Source organism: Sinocyclocheilus anshuiensis, unplaced genomic scaffold (assembly GCF_001515605.1).
Source record: "Sinocyclocheilus anshuiensis isolate Anshui unplaced genomic scaffold, SAMN03320099.WGS_v1.1 scaffold1578, whole genome shotgun sequence".
Classification (NCBI taxonomy): domain Eukaryota; kingdom Metazoa; phylum Chordata; class Actinopteri; order Cypriniformes; family Cyprinidae; genus Sinocyclocheilus; species Sinocyclocheilus anshuiensis.
Genome location: NW_015544225.1, coordinates 628252 through 636390, shown reverse-complemented (window position 1 = coordinate 636390; position 8139 = coordinate 628252). Strand labels below are relative to the sequence as shown.

Below are 8139 nucleotides of genomic sequence, written 5' to 3'. Positions count from 1 at the left end.
AAATGAATGATGTAATGCATTCGACTATTTCTACCACAACACCATGGTTACAGTTAGCGTTACCGCTTCCAGTTTCCTGAGGTATGTCAGCGCGGTTTATAACAGAGAATTCTGTGCAGAATTTGAATGATTCTCACTAGATCTCGCAGCAACCTTATCATTGTGCGGCGAATTCAAACGCTTCTCACTGGATCTCACAGAACTGTTGCATTTGTGCAGTAACAGTGTCGCGAAATCAACCCAATTAAAGCTGTTCTGAGCTCGGACAAGTTTGTTTGCGTCGCGGTACACACTCTGGCGTAGTTTACGTTAATGGGTGTGTTGATATCCAGCCGAAGAGCAATCAACCATAACTTCAGGCGAGCAGGATCTTGGATGCCCTGGGGGTAAGCAGATAAACATCACATTTTCATTTTTGGGTGAACTATCCCTTTAATGTTGTGTCAGATGAGGCTCACGCAGCCTGAAGCCTGTGTTAAGTGAGTGCGAGAGAGATATGGAAAGATGGAGTTTGTTGATACTGATTTCATTTGAATGATAACAACTCTACAGTTTATTATTCTAAATGAATTAATTGAAACAATGTAAGAAACTGATGTGAAAGATGACACATTTAATAAGATTAGTGGAAAAAAAAACATCTGTTTTGTTATACAGCAACTCATTTTCAGGTAATTGTTATTTCGACCTCTTTCCAGTCACAGAGCACTTTATCAATGTTGTTTAAGTGAGAGCATTTTTTTTTTTGCATTGAAAAAAAAAAACAGTATAGATTTTTGTTTGTACATGTTGTAAATTATAGTTCTTAGAAAGAGAATCGGTATCGGCAGGTTACACTAACAAAAAAATTGAAAATCGGAATCGGCCGAGAAAATTGCAATCGGTGCATCTCTAATATATATATTTATAATGCTATATAAATATATTTTTTATAATTCTAATATCATAATATAATATAAATAATAATATATATTATAATTTTAAATATAATAAATATTTTTTACAAAAGGATCGTTTATAAAGTTATGATCATTTGAAGTCCCATTTTAAGGGTTAACCACAAGCCTCACACCATGACAGCCTCTAAGGATTGCATCATATGACCACGTATGATCTGACTAGGCCCTGGACGCCCTGTTACCTAGCAACAACACAACATGCTCTTATGGTGAGATCACTGAAGTTCTCTCTCATTCATGAGGAAACTCAGTGTCTGTGAAATTGGTAGGTGTTAGAATGGCAATAGGCAGATCCTTTTATGAGAACGATGCGTCACTTTCAGTGGGTGACCACTCAAAATATTTCCCACCATTGTGACCTATTCAGTACTGGTGAATATGATCACAGCTTAATTTTTCATTTTCAATTTGTGTTTCACAAGTGTACTTTGTGATTATAATCCTGTCCAAATGTGTTTTTCCTCACACAACCTCAGTAAAATCTGAAGCAAATTAGAGATGTTTTTAGGCTTACTGCAGAGAGTCCAGTCACATCCAAAACAGTGCACAATACAACAGACGTTCATATTATTAACTGTAGTATTCAATTCAGAAAACAATTCACTTCAAATCACAACAATCTATTTTCAGTATAAGCATACTGTGTGTGTGTGTGTGTGCAAATGTGTTTTTCCTCACACAACCTCAGTAAAATCTGAAGCAAATTAGAGATGTTTTTAGGCTTACTGCAGAGAGTCCAGTCACATCCAAAACAGTGCACAATACAACAGACGTTCATATTATTAACTGTAGTATTCAATTCAGAAAACAATTCACTTCAAATCACAACAATCTATTTTCAGTATAAGCATACTGTGTGTGTGTGTGTGTGTGTGATTTTGATCTAATTATGTTTCACTTCCTCAGTTTCAGTGAAGCATTGCATTTTCAGAACACATTTCACATCTCAGCATCCACAGCACTAACTGACTATTAAGTGGTTGATATTATAGCCAGTGATTTGTAACTAATGTTTAAATACGGTTTTGAAATAAACAGCTTTTCATGTGTCACTCCTTGAAAAAATGTGTGCAATACTAATTTCTGAAATAAAGGTTGTGATGAAAATGTGTGTTCACCTGTTCATGGAGGCCCAGGAGTTGGCTGTAACGTACTCGACAATGCAAGACACCATTCACATGGATATTGTAAGCCTGCAGAGGGAAAAACAGTTATACATTATAAAAATAAACTCTGAATAGTTTGGAGTAAGATTTATTTATTTTATTATTATTAGTTTTCTTTTTTTTTTTTTTAAATACGTCAAATACTTGTGTTAACCAAGGATGCATTTATTTGATTAAAAATATAGTAAAAATTTCAATATTATGAAATATTATTACAATTTAAAATAGCTGTTTTCTATTTGAATACATATCAAAACATAATTTATTAATCCTGTGTTGCCAAAGCTGAATTGTCAGCAGGCATTACTCCAATCTTCAATGTCACATGATCCTTCAGAAATCATTCTAATATGCTGATATGATACTCAAGAAAAAAATATTTATTATATAATAATTTCTCATATAAATTATTATAAATTTTGAAAGCAGTTGTGCATCTTAATATTTTTTGTGGAAACCATGATACATTTTTTTTCAAGCTTCTTTGATGAATAGAAAGTTCAAAGAAACAGCAATTATTTGAAACAGATTTTATTTTTTAATTCAAAATGTCTTACGGTCACTTTTGATGAGTTTAATGCATCTTTACTGAATGAAAGTATTAATTTCCTCTTTTTCAATGGTAGTGTACATAAAATAAAATAAACACTATATTCCTAAGTAATTTGAAAGGCCAATTAATAACCAGACACTGATTTTACTAATAGAAACAAAACCATATGCATTATAAAAAAATAAAAAAGAAAAAAACAAAGAAAGAAAGAAAAAAAAACAATGAACAAAATCACTCTTTTTTAATTTGAAAGGCCAATTAATAACCAGACACTGATTTTACTAATAGAAACAAAAGCATATGCATTATAAAAAAATAAAAAAGAAAAAAAAAAAATTAAGAAAATCATTCTTTTCTTTTTTAACACAAAAATCAAGTTATTACATGGGAACAGGCTAATGATTTTAAAGTGAAACATTTTGACACTAAAATCAAAGACTGTGTCAATTGTGTACAATTGTGTCAGTTGTGTCTTCTTCTTATTTTAGCCATACCACAAAAGAACAAGACGTTTCTAAAGTGGTTATCCCTTACTGAGCCTGGAAACCAAGGCCATTCAGTTCACCATTTTCTTTTTCTCCCCAGAAGCTTTCCAGCTGTTGCTAATATTGCATCCATGCCAACAAATACAACCAGGAAGGCACAATAATCATATTTCGATATGCATGGATTCTTGCCACCATTTTTTGTCAAAGAAAAGTAAGCTCACGGTTTTGGTTTTGAGGAACACCTTTTTGCACTATTGTCTGACTTCCTGATTTGTTGTTGTTTTGACTACTCATCATTTTGCACATGTTGAAAAGTAAGTGAGATACTGGACTATTACTTAAATTACAGAAAACAAGCAATGCTTAAACTAGACACAGATCAAAATGTGTCTAGGGGACTTTGATTTCAGAATGGAGAAACCAAATATGAAGGGTGCGGTTTCAGAAACACAGGAAAAACATTTCTTAAGGCATTCTTGTGGGTCGTGGGGCGTTTAAAATCTGCAATCAAATCGAGTAATTCACATAAAATACTGAGCAGTTCTGACCCTAAAATGTTTTTTCTTTTTTTGACTTTGTTTCAGGAGGTCGTTGTGTAATGTTCTCCATCTTACTGTGGATACTATAAGAAGGTTTCACAAGACCTCACTGAATTCACATGCATTCAATGCTATTAAAAAGACTGCAAATATGTACAGCATGCAATGACCCAATTATTGACAGCACGGCATGCAACCGCCGCTACACAGCTAATACATGAGTCATCAAAGCTAGAACAAGTCTACTGACAGAGGCAGGATGAAACTGCCATGCCTTTACTTGTCGTGAAATATAAAAAAAAAGGAAGAATGAGTATGCAAGTCTTCAGGAAATGCAATACTTCTTTTACCATTTAAATCGCAGCCCACTCATTTTTGTGGCTCTTTGGCAAAGTATGCATATTTGGTGACATGAACGGTTCCCAAAGCATATATGCAACTCCCAGCCGAATATAGTGTAAGACAAATTTAGAATAAGACGAATATAGAGTAAAACAACATTGTGCTTTAGATGTCTGAAGAAAACCACCTACAATTGAGAGTGAATGCAGAGAGGAACAAAGCGCTCTATCTCAGGTTTTTAAAGCAGTTTTATGTTTTTGAATGTCTCTTCTGCTAACAAAGGCGGCATTTATTTGATTAAAAATACAATACAAAAGTGTGAAATAATATTATAATTTAAAATAACTGTTTTCTATTTGAATATATTGTCAAATGTAATTTATTTCTGTGATGCAAAGCTGAATTCTTAGCATCATTACTCAAGTCTTCAGTTGTGCTGCTTCATATTTTTGTGGACACCGTGATACATTTTATTTTTCTGGATTCCTTGATGAATAGAAATTTCAAAAGAACAGCATTTGTCTGAATATATTTAATATATGTTTTGTAACATTATAAATGTCTTTACTGTCACTTTTGATCGATTTAATGCATTCTTGATGAATTAAAGAACTACTTCATGTTTTTCTAACTCCAAACTTGTGAATGTCGGTGTATCATGGTTTCCACAAAATATGAAGCAGCACAACTGATTTCAACATTAACAATAATCAGAAATGTTTCTTGATCAGCAAATCAGCATATTAGACTGATTTCTGAAGGATCATGTGACACTGAAGACTGGAGTAATGATGGTGAAAATTCACCTTTGCATCACAAAAATAAATTACATTTTAAAATATGTTCACACAGAAAACAGTTATTTGAAATAATATTTCACAATGCTTACTGTTTTTTTTTTTTTTTTGATCAAGTAAATACCTTGCTGAACAGAAGAGACATTCAAAAGTCAAACAAAAAAATCTTCCCAATCCCCCTCTTGACCAGTAACCGGGTGAACCTGTTCATGCAAAATCTGTTTAAATTATGCAAAACAATAAATATCTTATGAACAAAAGTGAAGCAAAAATATAAAAGCAGTAAAAAGTCAGTGTGATTCATACATCTGACCAATTTATATCTTAGTGGCCTTGAGAGACTTATCTATTGAGAACGTCACTGACGATCTGTGATGGAGAAATTCTCTTTGAATCACAGTCACAGATGGACACAAACAATGTGGAGCTCATAAATAATCTCAGCCCTTATTCAAATCATTTGGTGGCTAAGGAGAGTCAACACCACAGGCTGCACATCTGCAGACACCTACGAGAAAGGATTCAGGCAAAATATGCTTTGTAATCAATCCACAGTTCATTGCAATACAGACGTAACCTCAGGAGACAAACTGAAGCTGTCTGTTATTGATAGGCTCTACTCGCTGTTTCATAGACAAATGAAGTGCCATGTCTTCATAGTGAGCCAGCTTTGTTTCCAGTTAGGCTGGATAACTGTTATGCTGAAAGAAATGGCAATCTTGCACTGCATATGGCTGCGGGAGAGATGCCAGAAGAACTGAGGCACTGTGAATCTAATTCACACAACAACAACTCTAGAAGATGCTAGCTGGAGTTTATGAACATCCATTAGCAAAGCTTCCTGATCTGATTCCACCTTCAGTCATTTTTGTTGTCTTTTAATAAGCTGTAAAGGGACGCACATAAAATCTTGCAATTTTAAAGACTGAAATTAAATCAAATAAATAAACTGAAATGTAAGATTGAAATTAAAATGACTAATTATGTACATATTTTTAAGAAATATTAGCCATACTCTTACAATAGATGTATGAATATTCATATCTATTCCATATTCATATTTAGTAGTTAGGTTTTAGTTTTTTGAATCCGTTCACTATTCATTCAACTTTGTTTACTGAATCGTTATTCTTATCCTGCCAGATTGCGTTGAGGGTAATGAGTGAATCATTAAATCACTCACTCAACCAATTTGTTTATTAAAAACCTAGTATTTCAAGATTAAAACGAGTCTTCAGTCATTCTTGAGACATGGGACAAAACAGGTCCAGCAAAAGTTGGGAGGTTGTATCAAAGCATAGCTCAGTAGCTTAGTACATATAATATACATAAATGTAGTTTCATTTGTCGGAGTACAAGGTTTTATTTTTTCAATTTTGCACCGTTTTGTCCCACTTCTCAAGAATGAAACTGGATTTCTACAAATCTAGTAAGAGACTCCAGAAAGAGTGTTTTTAAGTATTATAAGCATTTGACCCTCAAATGGAAACGAAGTACATCTATAATTTACCTCCATTTTGTCAACTGTGAAGGATTTTAAAAGACAGCCAATAGCCCAAATGAACTAAGAAATGACGTCCATCTGTCATTTTAATATATTCAGAATTCTTCCGCATCTTTCTCTTCTTGTTGTGAACGAGACTGTGACTCATATGACGATCTGGATGAACGGACATGTTCCCTCAAATTCCGTCAATCAGCGAAAGATTCATTCACAACAGCGATGCAAAGCACCGCTATTCTACAGGCAGCGTCTCCGAATGTAAAAGCTAGGCGCATCGCTTATTTGACCTCCACCACACTTACCACATAAGTCGATCCATTTTCATCGGAGCGAACCTCCGTCTCGGGGATGGAGAAATGCATTTTCTACTGTAAGATCACAAGTCTTTGACCGAGATGAAGATGCTGTTAAAAGCGAGAGTGTTCACGGAAAGCCCTCGGTGTTGGTCTGCTGGGACCAAACTGAATGACGGCGAGCTACACTCGCTCCGATTCCCTGTGTAGTCCTGTCCAGTCCAGTCCAGTCCAATCCAGAGCTGAATTACGCCAGGAAAGTTCTTTTCTTGCCACGTGGATTATTTTAAAAACTTTCTTAATGTTCAGGGCTGAACTTTTCCAATAAACATCTAAGCAGCAGCCATGTTGCAACTGGAGGTAATTCCACGTTCATTGTCGGCAGTGTATCGCTAAATCGGTCCTCTCGCTTCCTCGCGCACTGTAAAAGAATGTGGGAGTCGAGTCTGCAAAACACAAAGTGTCGTCGCAAGGCCCACGATCCAATTAACTTTCAGATTACTCCACGTAAAGGTGCTCCGCGGCTGTCTACAGCCCCCGGTCCTACCTACATTGGTACATACGAACGAGTATGGAGAGGAAACAAATGAAGAAACTGTTTGTCGCAGCATGCATTTCGAGATACCGATACTGTGCTCCAACTTGTTAAGGCGTTAAGAAGAACACACATCCGTCTGCATTGTAGCGAAACCTTCCAGCACTATAGATGAAGCCTCTCTGCTGTAATGTATTCAATATGTATCTGCGCACTCCCGAAGCGTTGCAGCAGTCTGGATCAAACCATTCCTCCAGAGCGGCGGGGGGGGTATGCGTAAAAATGTTCATTCGAGATCCTTTGGCATGAACAAGTCGCAAGCGTAGTTTGTAGTAAACAATCTCTCCATAACGACATAAACTTATTTTTATGTAAATGTTTAAACTGAAGTTTAAGATTTAAACGGGCTTAAAAATGGCTGTGTGATACAAGCAATGCGGTTAAGCTGCATCAAAGAGTATTTAAATATTAGCTAAATCGTTTCTCAAAAGAGCAGGTTAAACCATCTTTGTGATTTGAGGTATTTAACGCCCCCTGTCTTTTTTTCTCTCAGCAAAATGAAAGGAGGTGCTTAACTTTTAGCAAAAGTTTACTTAAGGAGGTAAAACTTTTAAAAAAGATATTTTCTATTAATTTTTTGATGCCCTGTTATGTCTAATACGTTTTTGCAACTTCATAGCAATAAACATGACACAAAAAATTATTAGACAAAAGTTATCAAAATTATTAATCAAAAAGCACCAAAATGGGCAATAGGGTTCAACTTAAAAGTCCCATATCTGAAAGATATTTATTTATTTATTTATTACAGTAACTTTGGTAACAGCTGAATTGTTTATCTTGACAAATGCACTCAAAACTAATTTGTCTAAAATTGGCACATGGAATGAGAATATTTTTTTTCAATTTAATTATTTAAGTTAATTTCCTTATTTTATTTTATTTTTGTTACTTTTTTACTTT

The 8139-nt window shown here is 34.7% G+C and overlaps 1 long non-coding RNA gene across 1 annotated transcript; it reads right to left on the bottom strand.

Moving 5' to 3' along the window:
- Window positions 1–2077: 2077 nt before the first annotated feature.
- Window positions 2078–7409, bottom strand: LOC107697320 (uncharacterized). Its single transcript, XR_001635188.1, has 2 exons — window positions 6651–7409; window positions 2078–2152 (listed from the first exon to the last, which is right to left on the bottom strand). It is a non-coding gene; the product is annotated as an uncharacterized LOC107697320 (long non-coding RNA).
- Window positions 7410–8139: the final 730 nt, after the last annotated feature.